Source organism: Podarcis muralis, chromosome 4 (assembly GCF_964188315.1).
Source record: "Podarcis muralis chromosome 4, rPodMur119.hap1.1, whole genome shotgun sequence".
In the NCBI taxonomy this organism is placed as follows: domain Eukaryota; kingdom Metazoa; phylum Chordata; class Lepidosauria; order Squamata; family Lacertidae; genus Podarcis; species Podarcis muralis.
In genome coordinates this window covers 77,517,998-77,538,260 of record NC_135658.1, presented here as the reverse complement: position 1 = coordinate 77,538,260, position 20,263 = coordinate 77,517,998, and the positions used below count along the sequence as shown (strand labels likewise).

General features: G+C 43.4%; 1 protein-coding gene across 2 annotated transcripts in view; it reads right to left on the bottom strand.

Annotated features, from left to right (window-relative positions):
• Positions 1-19,401, bottom strand: part of NCK2 (NCK adaptor protein 2) — a 73,982-nt gene extending 54,581 nt beyond the window's left edge. For both annotated transcript variants that reach the window (XM_028727968.2, XM_028727969.2), the window contains exon 1: positions 19,261-19,401. The gene's annotated coding sequence lies outside the window, so the exon portion shown is untranslated. The remainder of the gene's footprint in view (positions 1-19,260) is intronic.
• Positions 19,402-20,263: the final 862 nt, after the last annotated feature.

Sequence of the window (20,263 nt, the reverse complement as noted above, 5' to 3'; positions counted from 1 at the left end):
AACCCTACATCTCTTTCTACCCCAGTAAGCTAAACGTAAAGGTACCCCTGACCATTAGGTTCAGTCGCAGACGACTCTGGGGTAGCGGCGCTCATCTCGCTCTATAGGCCAAGGGAGGCAGCATTTGTCCACAGACAGCTTCCAGGTCATGTGGCCAGCATGACTAAGCCGCTTCTGGCGAACCAGAGCAACCCACGGAAACGCCATTTACCTTCCCGCCGGAGCAGTACCTATTTATCTACTTGCACTTTGATGTGCTTTTGAACTGCTAGGTGGGCAGGAGCTGGGACCGAGCAATGGGAGCTCACCCTGTTGCGAGGATTCGAACAGCCAACCTTCTGATCGGCAAACCCTAGGCTCTGTGGTTTAGACCACAGCGCCACCCGCGTCCCTACCCCAGCAGCCTAGTAACTCACAAACACACAACATGACTTGCTGGGGAGGGGAAATTTGCAAAAAGGCATCATGATATGTCCTGCTGACCAAGCAAAAAGAGACCTTTGGTTAAACCAGGCAAACTATCGTTCCATTTCGTTTGCTTGTTTAGTTATGACAACAATGAACATCAAGATACCAGAATGCAATCCGGAAAACAATGTGTGCTTCAAGTTCAAAACCCACACCAGTTTTACAAGGCAGGGAGAGGAAATGCAATGGGCAGAATTCAGTCCCACTGGTGGAAGCCTGAGCCACTCTCCCTTTCCCACTGAAATTGGCTCGGAGTGTGGGATGCGCTATGAGAAACACCGGAACAGTGCATGGGGCAGGATGATCGTGCCATCTGGGAAACTGAAAAGGTTGAACCAACGTATGTATTCATTGAAGCCAGAAATACCAGATTGAAAATTATACACATGCTCAAGATTCCACTCTAAATATGTGGTTCAAATCTCAAGGGATGGACCACAGAGCAGTGGTAGAGCACATGCTGTGCATCAGTTTTCTCAAAGGGTCAAATCCTTGGTGTCTCCAGTTTTGTTTTTTAAAGCATCAAGTAGCAAGTAACACAAGATCCTGCCATGCCACTTCCAGTTGGAAGAGACGTTATTGGCTGATATGGCCAAATAGTCTGGCCTAGTATTAAGGAGTTTGTGGCATGTGTTCTCACTGTAATGGTCCATATGAAGTTCAAACCCTTGCTCTGTGCTCATTTTCAAGTTGGGAGGAGTGGTTTTTGTTTTTAACGAAATAGAATGTTTTCCTGAGGTAAAACCCTTCAAATGCTTTGCCAAAAAATATTCGACATTACCAGAATAGAGATGATAATGGCAATAGGGGACTGCTGTTTTCAGTGGCAGCCATGAGGCTCATATAACAACGGGTTAGGCCCTTACACATAAACTTTCTGCAGCCCTATGAACTGAAAGTGAAAAGGACTAGCTTAGCTTGTACCAACGCATACACCGGGGGGGGGGGGGGTAAGAACCTCTGGCCTGTGGGGCAATCTTGGCTTGCCAAGGGGTCCCTGTTGGCCAATGAGGCCATCTTCTCCAAACAATGTCCACCTGCCCATCAAGTGACATCACTTGCGACGTCAGCCAATAGCAGGGGGTGGGGTTAAGCCCAATCTTGACTGTTTGCCTATTCTCAGCAGGGAGCAAAGGCACACAACCATATCTGCAGGATTTAAGGTGATGAGCAGGGAGTTAAATCTTTAGTTTGGCAGGACTTCATGCAAACCCCTTCATGATTCAGGAAACGTTTTGCATGAAATCCCCTGCTAAAATGAAGGGGGTGACACTGCCTTTAAGAAGGACCTTGCAAACTGCATTGTACCTGACGCTGCTTCAACGCCAGGTTGTTTGACAGGTGGGCAGCCCAGATCCACTGTCATAAATTTTAACCACAAGACCAATCTGGGCCACGGAGCCTAAAAGGTTAGCCACCCCTGACATACATGAACGGTTCAAAAAGAAGCTGTAAAGATTTAATGGGAGCACATAGCCAGCACCGTACATTTCACTGGTGAGAGAAGTTTTGTCAGCTATAAGTAACTTAAAAAGCAGCTACTCCTTAGTGCATACACAGATGAAGGGAGCCAATACTATGGTCAGCCATCCTAGTTCAATCTGTTCCCACAAGAAATCCTCCATGTAATGGACTGTGAAAGTGAACGTTATGAAGATGAAATATTGACATAGCTTTAAAGGAATTTGGATTTCTATAGATTCTTCCTGGGATAGAAGGGTAAATGCTGGCCAGATTGTGAATGGCATACATCTCTAAGTTCTCTGATCCTTCCAAGAATTTCTGGAATCCATATTTACTCACATCAACATGGGAGGAGAGGATTTCTTGTTCCTGATTTTAACCAATCAAAACAAGTGGCTTAGCATCTGCATTTTTATCCCTAAGGCCTATCAGGTGATACAATCATTTTATCTTCTTCTCAGCTAAGCAGGCTTGTTAAAATGTTCGTTTCTTCCCGGTATCTGTCATTTCGGAGCAGCTTTGTTACTCCCGCAAAAAAGGCTGCACAGAAAGCACAGTGAAAAATAGTTTATGCTTTGAGACCAAAGAGAAATGAGGTTTAAATATGAAAGACAATGACATACTAAGAAATTAAAAGGCAAAACAAGCTCCACAAACAGCTGGAGCAACAATGTACTGACAATTTACTGTAAATAGATCACAGCTCTGTTACTGAGTGGGGGAAGGGAAGAGAGAAACGAAAAGGTGGAAGCAGCATTCGTTTTGATGTAAAGGATGAAAAAAGTCATTAAAATATTTATATAACCTGAACACTGTGGAGTGGAACTCACCACCCAGAGAGCAACCTATGCACTACCGAAAGCTCTTATCTGCAGTATCTATCATTTTCAATTGACTGCCTAATTGGAACACAATCTCCTTGCTTGTCTAAATTTAGGAACAACTTTCACAATACTTTTTTTTTGGAGGGGAGAGGGCAAAACGAATTCGCACTAAACACCTACCTTGTGGCAGGCCTTTTCAGTATTACTGGAAAATCACCTCCAGTTTTTATCTTGAATGTATTTGCCCAACCTATTTTAAACAAGTACGCAATTCCAATAATGTGGCATTTATACAGGGCCGTCACTGTACACAGATGTGAACCGTACAAAGTAAATATCAAAGATGCATAAAATGATACCAAGTGATATCAAGTTTCATTATTTACGTGGACATTTTGCACACGCAAATAGCAGCACAAGGCCATGGTGGTTCAAAACCCAAGTTAAATAAAGCGCCTTGGGATGGGGAACTTTAATTAATCCACCGGTAAATACAAATACAAGGGCCCGATTTTTTATTTTTAAAAAGTATGTGAAGAGCCTACCTTATTAATCAATTTTCATGCATACTTAAACACTGGGCAAAAAGAAGCAGCATTTCTCTGTGCTGGAGGTACATGTTTTAACAGTGGCTGAGGCTTTACAGGAAAAATATATATCCAGAATTCAATTTTAAATTCGATTTTCAAGAAATAAAGAATTTGGGGGGCGGGGGAACAGGGACTGAGATGAAACCTCTTATCGGCACAGTAATTTATACTTTTACTCCCAAGGCAGGCAAGGGATTCATGATGAAGTGAAACAATCCTTGATCAACTTAATATTTTCTACAATAATCAATAAGTGGCAATCAAATTACATACCATTAGTTAGGGCTTCAGAATGGAATTTTTCTACAGACAGGAATTTCACAAAGAGAGCCCTCATCATGAAGTGCACACATTTGACGGCATCTAAATGACAGGCATCAGGGAATCCTGAAGAGAGATCTGCTGTAGCAGAGTTCTTCAGATTTGACACTCGAGTGCTCATATTACTCCGATCAGCACAGTAAATTAATGTAACAAGGCCTCAGGTTATTGAAAAGATTCAGTTTCAATTACTAACTTGGTTCTTTAGTCTCATCATTCAGGTCAGGTGATCCTCCAAGTTCAGCATAACTTTGGGACTAACACGCATATTACAAAACAAAAAAAATTCCTTTCAGTAGCACCAACTAAGTTAGTTCTTGGTATGAGCTTTCGTGTGCATGCACACTTCTTCAGATACACCTATCTGTAACGCATATTACAGTTGCAAAGGGGATGGCACCAAAAAAAGCCAGCCCTCAGGTAAATTATCCTCACTCCAGACAAAAGGCACCAACTTGCTAATCGCACAAATCTCCATTATATGTATTTCTTTTTTAAAAATAAAAATAAATAAACCACCCATCATCTAAAAATAGATATCAGGGTGGTATATAAAGAAATTTAAAGTTACATAAACCATTAACCCACAAACCACCAATGCAATAAAATTAAGCAAAATAAAACCACTCAAAACTCTGCTGTTGCTTGTGGTAAAGGTATAGGTAAAGGGACCCCTGACCACTAGGTCCAGTCGTGGACGACTCTGGGGTTGTGGCTCTCATCTTGCTTTATTGGCCAAGGGAACCGGTGTACAGCTTCCGGGTCATGTAGCCAGCATGACTAAGCTGCTTCTGGCGAACCAGAGAAGTGCACGGAAATGCTGTTTACCTTCCTGCCGGAGCGGTACCTATTTATCTACTTGCACTTTGACGTGCTTTTGAACTGCTAGGTTGGCAGGAGCAGGGACCGAGCAATGGGAGCTCACCCCGCCGCAGGGATTCAAACCGCCGACCTTCTGATCGGCAAGTCCTAGGCTCTGTGGTTTAACCCACAGCCACTAAAAATAGGTTTTGTATTCCCCCCATTCTATGCTGCTGTCTTGGTGTTTAAGAGCACTACACCAAAAAGAGCAAGCCTAAAACTTGAGTATGTGATGTTTGGGGAAGTCAAGAGCACTGCCACTGTTTAAAAAGGGAAGAGCTAAGATTGCTAACAGCTTTCTCTCCCTCCCGCCATCTTCTCCCAATCATATACACACACATTTCCCCAATGAACAGTATAAAAATAGAAGGAAATTTTCTTATCTTTGCTGCAGAACGCAGCTGTTTTGCTCCATATGGTAAGGCGGACAGTCACACCTAAAGATAATCTCTGCGCTGCTCACTATTTGTTGTGAACCAAAATAATTGATCATTTGCATTTGTTCCTTCTCTAGATCATTTGTCAAAGGACAAATTCCAAGTATCTCTCTATCCCATCCTGAACATGTGGGATTGCCAAATTTTATAAGTAATATTTGTTAAGTGACAAACTGGCACAATCTACTTGAACGTTAAAGAAGTCCAAATTGATTTTGGTGGATGATGGGAGAAAAAAGAAGGAAGAAGAAGAAGAAGGAGAAGAAGAAGAAGAAGAAGAAGAAGAAGAAGAAGAAGAAGAAGAAGAAGAAGAAGAAGAAGAGGAGTTTGGATTTGATATCCCGCCTTTCACTCCCCTTAAGGAGTCTCAAAGCGGCTAACATTCTCCTTTCCCTTCCTCCCCCACAACAAACACTCTGTGAGGTGAGTGGGGCTGAGAGACTTCAGAGAAGTGTGACTAGCCCAAGGTCACCCAGCGCTAGATGGGAAAATGGAAGATAGAATCACATCTTAATAGTAGAAACGTAAAGATCTCCAGAAACATTTAAAGCTGTGGAGAAAAACTCGTTTTCCCATATTTCCCCACCACATTACGTTGGGAGGGAGGACACACACAAAATGGGTAGTGGGGGAGATATGTGCAATATTTACTTCCTTATCCAAACGAAACTTTATTAGTTGCTCGAACAAATGAAATGCACCGCTTTTAACTTAATTAAAATATAAAATGGTACCATTTGGCCTATTTAAAACCATAAATGACTTTGTTTCATACCAACAAACTTGTGAATATACCCAGTTGTGCTCCACTTCCTTGTACAAGTCACCCAAATGGTTGAATTTTTTCCTCTGAGGTTTTGCCACCCATAAGGAGAATTTCTGCAGTTTCTGCCCTGCTTTCTTCTGACCTTTTTATTACCCAGCAAGGCAGGGCAATAACCTGATTGACTCCCAAGGTGTAGGAGGGTGATTAGGAGACATGAAAAAGGTCAACCAGGAAGAGGTAGGTCAACAGGAAAGCCAAAGCAGGCTATTTGCTTCCAGCATCTACAAACTAGATCAAAAGTCACTAGAAAAAGGCAATAGGCACTTCATGTGCGATGACGGCATTTTATACTCCTGTCAGGAAGAGGGCAGGACCCTTTAGGTACAGAAATGCATCTTTGACTAGTTAGCTATATGCCAGTATTGTGATTCTCTAATGCCATGGAGTATTTTACATTTTAAAAAGTGTTTAAAAACATTGCACTCATTCTAAAAATATATATTTCAAAAGGTTTTTAAGTGTTCCCCCAAACTTCCAATTTTTCAAATAATTCTGAGAAGAAACACAAATGAGTAAGGACCATTTCCCTCCTTGAATGTTCCCAGAGTTTATTTCCCAGGATTTCATATCTCTACTCAACAGATGTGCAATAAGTTTGTTTTTTGTTTTTAAAAAGCAAATTGGCTAAACAGTCAACTTAAGACCCCTTCAATGGCTAAAGTATCCGTCCCTTACTGCTTGTGATACTGTTCGAGAATGGAGTTTTGTCCTTCGCTTAATTAAAAGTAACACATTTCAGAGGCCTATACACACTTTAAGCAGGATAAACTTTCCCCCACAGCTGAAGACTTTGGTTATTGACTTCTGCTGTTTATCCTTGGACATTTGCCAGGAAAATGTTTTGACTGTAGTTAAGAGAAATGATACATCGCTGCATTTTAACAACAGCAGCATAGAGGAATGTGGCTTTTGGTGTATTATTAAACTCGTCGCTGTTAGCTATACATGAAAATGTATTGCTTCACAAAATATCCATTGTTAATCTCAACAGTTAATCTCAACAGAATACATTCTAGAGGTCTAAACACAATATTGCAGTGGTTCTCAACCTGTGGGTCCCCAAATGTTGTTGGACTACAACTCCCATCATCCCTGAGCTCTGGCCTTGCTAGCTAGGGGTGATGGGAGTTGTAGTTCAACAACATCTGGGGACCCACAGGTTGAGAAAGGCTGCAATATTGGAACTGGGGTGGGGTGGGGGGAATAGACATGCCACTAGAACTTAAATCCCCTCTGTCGTAAGCTAGTTTAGTCAACTACTGACTTTTCATGAAATTGTTCATGGCATGAGAGCAGGAGGTCTGAAGACCCAACAAAGGTCCAGGGCAGACCGATAGCCTTGTATACTTTCTGTCACCTCCTCCTGTCTCTGAGCCACTGCTGAGTCACTGTCTGAGAGCCAACAAGGAAAAATCTAGGCTTGCCTTTAGGCCCACTGTGGCCTTTGCTCTTGATGCCCAAAGCCCAAAGGATCTACGCAGGGCTCAAAATGTAGGAAGTACTGTGGGAGCCAGGTCCTTTTGCAAATATAGTCGTACCTTGGAAATCTAATGGAATCCGTTCTGGAAGTCTGCTCGACTTCCAAAACATTCAGAAACTAAAGTGCGGCTTCTGATTGGCTGCAGGAAGCCCTTGCAGCCAACCAGAAGCCATGGAAGCCCCGTCGGACGTTTGGCTTCCAAAAACAGTTCGCAAACCGGAACAGTTTGCGGCGTTCGGGGGCTAAAACGTTAGATAACTAAGCTGTTCGGAAACCAAGGTACGACTGCAGTTTAAGGTTGCAGCATGAATATAAAATCTAGGGGAACCTAAGATAGAAAACCTCACTGTGTGACGGGTCAGCAACGCAATGCAGGTATGTACACATGGCAATAAAGACTGTCTGCCTTATACTACAATCTTTCACATTTTACATTAGCACTTATACAGCATATCTAACAGTACATTCATACCTCTTGTTTTGTTTAATTCAGGTTACAGTGTTACCTCAGGTTAAGTACTTAATTCGTTCCGGAGGTCCGTTCTTAACCTGAAACTGTTCTTAACCTGAAGCACCACTTTAGCTAAGGGGGCCTCCTGCTGCTGCCACACCGCCGGAGCACAATTTCTGTTCTCAACCTGAAGCAAAGTTCTTAACCTGCAGTACTAGTTCTGGGTTAGCAGAGTCTGTAACCTGAAGCGTATGTAACCCGAGGTACCACTGTACGCCTTTTCAGGTTGTGTCCTGCGGTGACCCGGGAGTACCGGACAGGGTTACTTCCGGGTTTCGCCGCTTGCACATGCGTGCAAAATGACATCAAGAGCATGCGCAGAAGCAGCAAATTGCAACCCGCATGTGTGCAGATGCGCGTTGCGTTCCTCTCAGGTTGCGAACAGGGCTCCAGAACGGATCCCGTTCACAACCAGAGGTACCACTGTATATGCAAACAAAGTATTCTGATGTCCATTTGCACAGACTAGCAACAGCATCAGGTGCTGCTTCCCTTTGGTGTGATTCCACACAGGGATGAGGGCTGTAGTTGAATGATTTAATCAGGCAGGGAGGGGGAGAAAAGAACCACTCATGATTCTTCCTATGCAACCGGAAGTCTTTCTTCCAGCGTCCTGGCTGGGTCCAGACTTATGGCTACATGGGAAAGAAGTCTCAAACCATTTCAGATTCAGAATCCACTTTTAACCCCTAAATTGCAGCACCAATCCCATTTAGCTCTTGCTGTATATATTGTTCTATGCATATATTACCCTCTTTCTCCTTCCCTTAAAATGGGATGACAATGGTAGTGGCACAACAACCGTTGAGGGGGCTAACTCAACCTTCAAGACAACCTTCAAGCAGCTTTATGAGGGCTGTGTTCAGATGGTACTTTTTATTAACCAAAGCTCTGCCATTCATTCATTCATTCGAAGGATCATTCTTCTGTTAAAGAACTAGTCCAGGCACAAATCACAGCACCCCAAAGGATTTCTTGGGAGCCGTTTGCAAGTACTTGGACTTGTCCTGCCTAGTCTTGCCTTAAAGGGCTGTGCAAAAAAGCACCTACAAACAGAAGTAAGCCGTAAAAACAGCAGTAAGATTAAGCTATCTGCCAGGAACATATTGTAACTTGGGAAGGTGAAAATCCAAGTTGCACTTCCGTGTAAAAATAAAGGCAGTTCCTAAAATAGGTGTGCTTTGGGAAATAGTTGCAGCAACAGTGCAGATCTGAGGAGGAAATAATAGAAAGGATAAATTGCAGCTTTTAAGCAGAAAATAAAAACAAAACACAAGCAAGCAAAAATAAATGATGAAGGCAATGCAGAAAAACGTCTGCTGAGAAATTATTCCTACATTTCTCCCTAGATCAGTGGTTCCCAATCTTTATGAGTACAAAGACCCCTTTCTCACCTCAAAAATGTTTTGTGAACCCCCACATGCTAAGTGTTGCAATTTCAGACTCTGTTAATTGAGAAAATACATAACAACAATAAACATGCAAGGATCTGTGCTACAGAAAACGCTCTGTCTGTCTCTCAGTCTAGATTTTAAGGGAGCAGAGGAAATGTAAATAAAATAAAATAAAGGTGTTCCTCAGGACGGTTATAAGCACTATCAGCAGTAGGATCCCCCAGAAATAAAAATTCCTGATATTTAAAATTGTACTTTAAATATTCAGGCTTGAAGTAGAGTTCAGTGTAACTCCCCAGTTCAGTGAACGTTGGTATATTTGGCTCTAATGAAAGATAATTCTTCTAACTTACCCTAATAATTCTGTTGCAATAAAGACTGCCTTATTTTGAGCTGCTTTTTCTCAAAACCCCAACCCATCAGACGGGTCTTCCACACTAAACCCAATCTTCCCTGTGACATATGGACTATTATTCATCTTGAATAATTCTTCTCTCTGCTCAACATTTTATAAGGAGCAAAGCTTTTTAGAAGGCTTCTATCTGATTCACACACATATCATGACTAGGAATTTGCATTAGTGCTAACGACAGTTTATACTTAAAATAAAATAAAAATACACCCCTTGGTCTAACTAAGGGATCATTTGAAGTATGTCTATGAATGCTATATTAGTAGCACCTGAGTCCACTTGCTTTTATTGTGCTTCTATAGAGGAATATTGTACCTGTATTAGTCCATAGCAGCAACTCCCATTTTAAAAAGCATGGAAGTCCCCTTCAGCTGACATATACCCCTATTATCAAACTTTTCTATTTTTCTCTAATTTTGTAGATAGTTCACTGAACAACCTATCGTTCCATCAGCAAATCAGGCTCATTGGATACAACATTGGGTTGGCTTTGGGCTAGGCTAGCCACCAATCACTCAAAGTGGGGCAACCAATTTCACCAATCCTCCCCTACCTACGAAAGCACCTTACAATGTCCCATACTGCCACAACTTTCAGGAGGTGCAAGGAGCGTGAGTGCAAGTGTTTCCCACTAGCACAAAGCAGCCATTGTGTACCTTTGTGCACATTCTATTTTACCTTCTGATAAAAACAAGGCTTGATCAGGAAATCTCTCAAACTTTCCCATCCATTTCAACTTTGGGGTTAAGATTTCCGAAGTGTATTTAAGATGGAGGCATTTGAACTGATTACAAAGCCAATAGACATGATTACACCCCCCCCAATCTCCTCCAAACATAATAAGTGTAGGTGGTGAAGAGAACAAAATGTATTGCCATGCTCAGCTGTCAGGCTAGAACATAGTCTTCTCTAACTTCTAATTCTGGATCATTTCCTGGCTAACTATGAAGATGATTCTCTACTAATCAACTGCAAAGTTTCAACTGTTAACAGTACCACAGATTAACTTGAGAGTTCATTGGATCTTTTAGCTGGTAATTAGCGTGTTAATAGTACTGAAAAGTACCTTATTTTACTTTTATTTGACATTTCAGCCTATAGATTTATACCTGCTGATATAAATTTATCAACACTCTTTCAAATATATACAGAAGAACACTCTTGGGATCCTTGCTTAGCCATACTTAATAAGAGTAAACTTTCGGGCAGTAATTCATCAACAGACTAAAATACTCCTCAAAAGTTAATACAGTCGTACCTTGGAAGTTGAATGGAATCCATTCTTGAAGTCCGTTCAACTTCTGAAAAGGTTCAGAAACCAAAGTGGAGCTTCTGATTGGCTGCAGGAAGCTCCTGCAACCAATCGGAAGCCCCGTTGGCTGTTTGGCTTCCAAAAAAATGTTCAAAAAGTGGAACAGTCACTTCTGGGTTTCGGTCGTTCAGTAGCCCATTTGTTCAGGAGCCAAGGCGTTTGAAATCCAAGGTACAACTGTACTGACATTAACCATAACAACCTACAAGTAAACGAATTAGTTAAAATTTCAGAACCACTTAGAACAGTATTTTATAGACCACCAGATACAGTACCTAAATATCACAAAAATGTACCACAAAGGAATTATTCAGCAAGGGGGGCAGGAAATATTGTTACTAACAGAATCAGACAAATTCTTAGCATATGCAAAGCTGCAAATTTATTCTAGCACGCCGTTTTATTCAGTTATGCATACGTTTTGCTTCCCTGATTGCTTCGAGCTTATGTTGGTTGATTGGCTGTTCCCATGCGTCATATTAAACTGTACATAAGGTTTGATGTTCTGAGGATAAATGGGCGGAGGCAAGCGGGGAGAAGAAGAACCAGAGGTGCTGTCTTATTGTAAGAAAATAAAGGTCCCTGCAGAAAAGTGGGACAGAAATGTAATAAACTCGTCACTGGAGAAACAGTACCCTTTGTTTCAACAATACTGAATGGAAAATGCATCCAAATGAATTGGGGACATTTTAGGATTACCGGGTCTTCTGCAAGAGGCAGCACCCATGCGTTTCGAAGAATTAAGCAAGGTTTGAGCTAACCGACCCAGTGCTCACTTTTCTTCTCTGCTCTCACTTGGTATGGGAGGAGGGTAGAGTGAAGTGATTGGCTGAGAAAAGCAGGAGGAGGTGGGCTGGAACCACATTCAGTCTACTTAGAGGCATCACCTTTGGGTAAAGACCAGAAAGTCTTGGTGAGTATGCATTATACAGTGGTACCTCGGTTCTCAAACATCTCTGTTGATGAATGTTTCGGAACCCAAACGCCAAAAACCCGGAAATAAATGCTTCCATTTTCGAACACTCCTCGGAATTCGAATGGCGTCAAATTGAATTTGCAGGCAGCCCTTTGCGCTTCAGTTTTCGGACGTTTCGGAACTCGGTCTTCTGGAACGGATTATGTTCGAGAACCGAGGTACCACTGTACTACCTTTACAATTCAAATAAAAGTAGTGTTGTTACACTGGGGGAGACTCCTTCACCGAACACGCCAATTTGAAGTGTGCACTACTTTGTTTAAAGCACCTAAGCCTTGTGAGCCATCTCTGTATAAATTTTGAGTAGGGCTTCAAAAAACTAAAAAATCTCTCATCATCTGGGCACCTGGAAATCTGTTTCTTCCGTGTTCAGTTTTGTCTTCTAAACCCTAGCTCCGACACATAAAATTTGTAGTATTTTCTAATCCTGATTTTAATGTTTTGCTCCAATTAGCTGTCTATTATTTTGATAAAAGTAGAAAATCCAATACTTTGTATCTTCTGTAAGACGGCAAGATTATCGCAATGCAACACGTAAAGCATAGACTGAATCCAAAGAAAAGTTATCTGTTTAGGTTTACTGTAAAACACTAGAGAATAATGCAGTGCATGACAAGATGATTAAATGTAATTAATTAAATCTGCAAGCGAATCTGGGTGAGTAGAATACACAAAATGGATGCTCATTCCTCGGTTCATGCCTACTAACTCTGAAAGTATTCTAAGGCTGCAGTCCAAGACACACGTACCTGGGAGTAACCTGTATACGGTTGAGGTATTTCAATACAGACCATGGGTGCTGTAATCACTCAGATCAGGAGAGCTCAAGCGCTTGACTCCTATTTATCTAAATTGGGCCACATCAGGTTTACCTCTGGCTTGCAGAAACATGCATAAATTCTATCCAGGGCTTCTCAACAGTGCTATGCTGGCCTTTCAAACCCATTGTTGAAAGTATTTAAAACACTGTAGAAACTAAAGCAAACCACAACAAGTATGTTCAAAACTGATTTTGCTAGTTCAAGCAATAAATTCCTTAAATAGCATAAGCACTTACTGCAACAAGAAGTTTTGAGAAATACATTCCCACATGGAAGACTTTTGTAGACAGTTCCCCCTCTCCCCGCAACATAATTGCCTCCCTAACAATGCAGGTTTTCTTTAACACGAAAACAATTTTGCCACATAATACCAAGCTTTTACCTTCATAGGAAAAATAAGTTTCTGTCACAATGGCCTGGTTCATGCAACACAGCCAGCCAAACTATGGTTTATGCAACAAGGCCAGCCAAACTATGGTTTACTGGGACAAACTGAAGGTACAGACTCCTCATACTGCTGAAATCGCATCCAACACTTCCTCCCTCAGGGGGACATAAACCAGAGTGCTGGATTAATGTCGCGTAATCCAGCTCTACAGTTTGTTTCTCTCAAATCCAAAGAAGGTAACAAAAGTAAACCATGGTTTATTCCAGGCTTATTCTCATGGTTTGCAGAGAAACAAACCCGAAGCGCTGGTTTTCACGAAATAAGGAACATCCTGGATTGTCTGTTCCCACTGTGGCAAAGGGAGAGGGGTCCCGTGCGATTTGAGCAGTGTGCACAAGCAAGCTTGCTTATTCCTGGAATGCCATAGTTTAACTGTGGCTTACTGTTATGCGCAAACCAGGCCATAATCTGCTCATTGGAAAAAATGCAATCTTTAGGCAAAGAAATCTAAGCAGATACACAATCACTTTTAACAGCATTTATTTTGTTTTGAGAACATAGGTTGAGAATCCTCTGTGGACATCAGTTTCCTTGAATCCTCCCCCCCCCCCATTTCCAGAAAAGCATTATAGCAAACTGCTCAAGTGAAGATGCAAACTGTTTAGAAATTAACTACACAGTAGAAAAAATGTCATGTGAGGCACCTCCTTAAGATTCAAAAGTTTCAGCTCTGGCTAGGTCAGTAGCATAGCGTTCTTGCTTTATTTCCATTCATTTTTTTAATATTTATACTTCTGTTAATTTTGTATTCATTTCTTGTTCTACAGAACATTTTCCCCATCCCATCCATCACCTATTTACTAGCATTTTTCAATACTATTCATTACTCTTAGCAGTAATTTCCATTATTCTTGGCACTATTCTCCATCGCCAAGCTTCAAACCATTATTTACCAGTTCCAAATTGTTGTCCGATTATCCTTAAAACTTATCTCCTTTTCAATCTTCTGCTCATGAAGATGCTCACCAGCCCATACCACATTAAAACCATCAAATAGTACTATTACTACAATTCATTGCCTTTTAATAACAATCAATACCAAAGAGTGTCTAGATGGAGAACAAAGAAATACTATGGTACCTGCTCAAATGGCTTATAATGAATTCCATATTGTTTTGAGTAAAGTAGCTATTATTTTACAGTCACCCGTCCTAAATATAATTTACTTGTAAGTCCTACTGATTTCAAGTAAGCGTGCATGGGGTTGCACTTGTAATATAAAAAAGGTATGCTGCTGGAAGAAATGATTTCCCTTCTACAAAAACCTGTGCTAGATTGTTAGCTTAATAAATCATTGAGCAAAAGTAGCCTAGGACAATGTCTTGCAAAGCATTACCTAATGTTCGGTAACCAACTAGAGGCTATATATAAAAAACAGCATTTCAACGGATCATTGAGAACTAATGAATTTAAGTGAGTTAACAGAAACAAATTTGGAAAAGAAACCATGCTTCAAAACAACGTAATGAAGCAACTTTTAATAGTTGTTTTCAAGTCAGTTGATGAATCCCGATATACAGGCCATAGCTTTTTCTTTTTAAAAAATGCATTCGTTCCACACAACAGAGAATACAAAATACAACCAACATCACATACCAATATACATCTGAAGTTCATATACAGTATAGCTACAAGGTGTGAAAGAAGTCCCTCGGAGTCAATGTAGTTATTCCAGAGTACACAATCTGGTTACCTATTGGTGAGTGCCTTAGCCCCTAATTCTATGCATCTGCACTTGTTATAAGAAGCCTGTGAAATGGGTTTTAATGAAGTGTGGCACCGCTGCAGCCATATGCCCCTTCCTAGTAAAGTATTCCAAATATCACACCAAATTCCTTAAAAAGTGCTTTTTAGTTAGAACATATCTTTAAAAGGGACGCAGGTGGCACTGTGGGTTAAACCACAGAGCCTAGGACTTGCTGATCAGAAGGTCAGCGGTTCGAATCCCCATGACAGGGTGAGCTCCTGTTGCTCGGTCCCTGCTCCTGCCAACCTAGCAGTTCAAAAGCACAAAGTGCAAGTAGATAAATAGGTACCGCTCCAGCGGGAAGGTAAACAGCGTTTCTGTGCGCTGCTCTGGTTCGCCAGAAGCGGCTTAGTCATGCTGGCCACATGACCCAGAAGCTGTACGCCGGCTCCCTCGGCCAGTAAAGTGAGAATAGCGCTGCAACCCCAGAGTTGGTCACAACTGGACCTAATGGTCAGGGGTCCCTTTACCTTATCCTTAAAAACTCAAACGAAACACCCAAGTGAACTGATCTATGCTTTATAAAAGCTACATTAAACAGACTCAAAATAATACATGGCACTGAACATATGCCCTTATTTACTAAACTAGCAAAATCATATCTGAGGAGAGCAAAGAGAGGAGAGTTCCTTTCCTCCAAAATCCACAATGACCATTGGATTACATCCTCACTCATCACACCACACCCACTCCTAAAGCAGAACAGCTGTCCTTGACCTCACTTCCAACAAAAGTGTTTTGCACAGTTCTTAATAAATGTTCGTTACGGCAGGCAGGATGTGTAGGAGAAGGGCCAGGTAAGTTACCTGCTACGAGGCACATATTTTTAGGACTGCTTGGCACAACCCAGTCCTCAAAATGTAGGCCCTTTGCTTTCGTATAAAATAACAGCCCCCATTCTCCAATATGGAAGTAAGTAAAGAGACACCATCGGCACAGTGGCAAACCCCCTTCTCTGGCTCTGGTTACTCCTGCTATAGGGAGGTATTAAACCAGTTCTGGATAGGGCAGTGAAGAACCAAATATTGGGGGGGGGGGGGAGAGGGAGAGAGAGAGAGAGACTCCTGAAAACATAAAGCAGTGGCCAGATGTGCCTTTTACCAGTGCAGGCTTGTACACCAAGCCTATCTCAGTTACCCATCAATCAGCTCCTCCAAGATGGGACTACCTGTGTTGCAGGACTGTCTGGGAGGTTTGGAAACTCGGGTCATTATAAAATGTAGGTATCCAGATGCTATTGGGGGGCCATCTGAACGTGTGACACCTGTGTTTGCCACCTCTCTAATAAGCAATGCAACTGATGCAAACTGTCTTCAGCTCAAAGGCCGCATTCAAAGCTGACCAGCCCTCCAAACAGCCACACGCCAGGGGTGATCATGGCCAAAATGGCCAGCAAAACATGCACCTTACATACCACACATGCAAGTACACTCATAAGAGGTTTAAACATCTCAGCCTAGCACTGTAATGGGATGGTCTCCTGATGGAGAGGACAGGAGTTGGGAGACTTTGTGGACATCATAGAGTCCACAGGTTTACTGCTATGTTTCCAAGCCCAACGTGCCCATATGAACCTTTAAATCAATTTGGAAATAGGTTAGCTTGCACATACACCAATACCAAAAGTCTTGCTGATGTAAAGATTGGCATGCATAAGAGACAGGGCCTTCTCAGTGATGGCTCCAGAGTTATGGGGCTCCTTTCTGGTTATGCCTGGCTCCTTTTAAGTACAGGCCTTTAAGTGGGGCTTGCAAACTGATTTTCACTGCTGCCTTTTCTCAAGTGTGCAAATGATGTGCATGCCTCGGAAAACAATTTTCTCATAATAATTGCACCCTATTTGCTGTGTCTCAATTTATCTTGTACCTTTTTATATATGATGCTTTGGGTGTAAAAAGTGATTTATAAAGACTCTGAATGAATGCATAAAAATAATCAATAGCAAATCACACTTATCTGCTGACATAATTTATCTTCTGAACATACCACCATAAAGTAAATGAAATTTCCAACGTCAGAATTTTTTAAAAAACCCAAGATTCCAGAGTTCTATTGCTAATAGTAAAAACCATCAAGGCTGATTTAGATACCAACTCTTTACCCTTAAGTTCCCTACAGAGCATCAAAGCTATTTTCACATAAGTGAAGGTAAACAGAGTCGGCTATTTATGTGAAGATGACTAAGCAGTGTGCACTCTTTTATGCTTTATTATTTACACACATATTAACTACTCTGATATCCAGTTAGATAATGATCATTTAAGTCACGTGAATATATCCCAAGGTCCCCTGTTTTCTAGAGAAGTAGTAAATCATCTTCTCTATGTTGGACAGAGGCACTGTGGGGAAAACCAAAGCAGAACTATTCCAGTAATGTCCATATTAAGGAGTATAGTATGGTTATAATTTCTTCCAAGCAAATTCTGCAGTCTTCCTCACTTTAATTCCTTGTGTAGCAGGTCCAAAACACTTTCAATATGATTTCAAGAAGTCCAACTTGAACGAAGGGCCATTTATGAAACACCTTTGAGGTACTTCAATGTTAGGGAAAGTAGCTGTTAAAATATTATAACAATCCTGAAAGCTAAAATTTGAATATTCAGCTCTGCCCATCCCTGATACATACCCACAGACAAAACCTAGACTGAGCCAAACTCCCAACAATGCAAACTGATGCCTGCACCTCTCAATCCATGTTTTGAGAGGGTGCTATTGCCCAAGACTGGCATACACCTAAATATGTGAACGTAGCAAACATGTATATCATACAGGTGTACTTGTCAGGGATTGGCTGCAGCTTCCTGCAGAGTGTACCTGAGCTTGCCTCTGCACAAAAATCTGAAATGGCGCTAAGTAAAAGCTAACAAAGAATACAGATTTCAGTGTTTTAAGATGATCCATCAATTGTAACATGGAAGAAGAAAGTAGTAAGCATTACACCCAAAACAGCTCAGCTGAATCTACCCTATGCACAATTATAGGCCTTACTGCAAGTAGATAAGCTTCAGGACTGACTATAAACGCACTAAGTGACTATCTACATACAATAATAAAAGTAGCAGTAGTACTTAGCAAAAGGCAGGGGTGTCTTAATCGTGGTGCTTAAATAAAGAAGGTGGGGCTAACCTGAAGCCCTCCAGATGTTGCTGAACTAAACTCCTATCAACCCCACCCAGCATGACCAATAATAATAAATGATGGGTGTCATAGTTTAGCGACATCTGCAGGGTCACAGGTTAGTCACCTAGATGTGAAGCTTTAGAATGCTCTGTTGCAACCACCCTGTATTGTTCTTCATATACGGGGAGTAACATAATGCTCTTGAGACATCCATCCACTTTATGCTTAAAATCTTGCTGATACAAAAAAATAGTAATCAACTAGTATAAGCCACTGCTTCTCTCTCTTTATTTAAAAAACAGCTCCCCCGCGCCCCCCCTTCAGCACTTCTCTAGAGCCACCACTCTTGCCATATATTTAATCCGTCTGTCCCGCTCCCTCACTTCTTCCAGTCCACAAAGGAGTAAAAAAAAAGAAAAAAGCTAGACCTGGTGCCTCGCCCCCCTTTTTTTTGCAAACAGCAAATGATCTCCTATGTGTGGGGAGTAAACTCCCACCTCTACTTCCAGCCTCATCGTCCCCCCCCCCCAAAAAAAACACACACACCTAGATTCCCCCCCCCCCATCTCCCCGCCCCACGCAGTGCTTTGCAACACCCAGCACTTCTCCGTCTGGACCACCCCGCCTCTTCTTTCCTCCTCCTCTCTGCCCCCCCCGTCTGAAAACAAAACAAAACAAAACCCGAAACCTAGTCCCTTCTTCCTTTCGAGATGCCTGAGCTTGCCCCCCCACCCCCATGGGTGGAAATAAAACCCCTATTCCCAAACGCACCCTTTTCCATTTCTCCCCCGGATTCCACAATAGTCGTCCATAGTTCCGAGGGCGGGGGCAGGCGAAGGCAGCTGCTTCCCCACCCCCCGAAAAGTCCCTCCCTTTCCGTCACGACCCCTTGATTTATGTGATCTATAAATCAGAGCGGGGGGGGGAATATAAAAATGTTGAATCCTTTTTTTAACCCCCCCACCCCCCTCTTCCTCCCCCCCCACCCCGCCGTCGCAAAACCCGGCGCTGGAGAGAGACCGAAGGGAGAAGGAGAAGGGCGGAGGCAGCCCGTCCATAAGCAGGCTGCCTTCTCTCCGTGCGCCCTCCCCGCATCCCCAACGGGGCGCGCCTGCTAGGCCCCGCGGCCACGGGACGGGCGCGGAGAGGGGGTCCCCGAGGGGGCTTCAAACCCCCGAGCCCGCCCCCCTCAACTCCTCCAAGTTTATGGCGGCTGGCGATATTCTTGCTCGCTCGCTCTCGCCTTACCTGGCTTGGCGGGAGGAAGGGGAGACCCGCCGGTGGTCCGCTCCTCCGGGCGCGTCGGGGCTCCCCGGGCCAGGCGCGCGGGCGGAGGATTAATAATGGCAGGAGGCGGCGGAAAGGAGCAGGCTGCTCTCCCCGGCGGGCTCCGCTCTTTGTCTCGGCGGCGGCGGCTGCTCCTCTTTCTCTCCCCGCTTGGACCCCGTGCACGGCTTGCTCTGCTTCTCCTTCGCCCAGCGGGCCGGGCGCTCGGGGGCCGCCGGCGTCTCCGCGCTCCCCTCCCGGGCTCCTCTCCGCCTTCCTCCCGCGGCTCGACGTGTCCAAGGCCCCAGCGCTCCTGCCGCCGCTCAGCCCAGCAGCAGCAGCGGGCCCCTCCCCCTCTGCCCAGGCAGGCAGCTCCCTCCCTCCCTCTCCCTCTTTTCCTTTTCCTCCTCCTTCCTCCCCTGGCCGCCCCTTCCCTTCCTGCCGCCGCCGGGATCGCGTAGGGCGGGGAGGAGGAGAGCAGCCCTCCTCTCCCCTGCTTTCCTTTTCCGTCTCCTGGGAGGATCTCCTTCTCTTCCTGCTGCTGCTGCTGCTGCTGCAACAACCCCCCCTCCCTCTCTTCTTTTTTAATTCCTGCTCTTCCTCCCCACCCCGAGCAGGGAGGGGGGGAACACACACGATTTTTTTTATTTTTGGAGCAGCCGGTGCAAGAGCCGCAGCCTCTCTCTCGCTCTTCACACCTACGCGCCTCTCTAATTTGGGGAGGGACTTTTTTTTTCTTGCTTGCTCTCGGTCTGCAGTAGCATCGCGCACTCTTTCGCTTTGATTATGATGGTGATGATGATAAGAATAGGAATAAACCCCCGAGATTCAAACTCTTTATTTCTCTCTCCGGGACTTCTGGAGAAGGGAGAGGGAGAGCGCGCGCGTGGAGGGGCGCAATGGGCGCAAAAGCGCACCGGAACCGCATAGAAAAGTAGACCGGTGCTTGCGCGGGACTTAGGCGCCCCTAACCCTGTGGAAACAT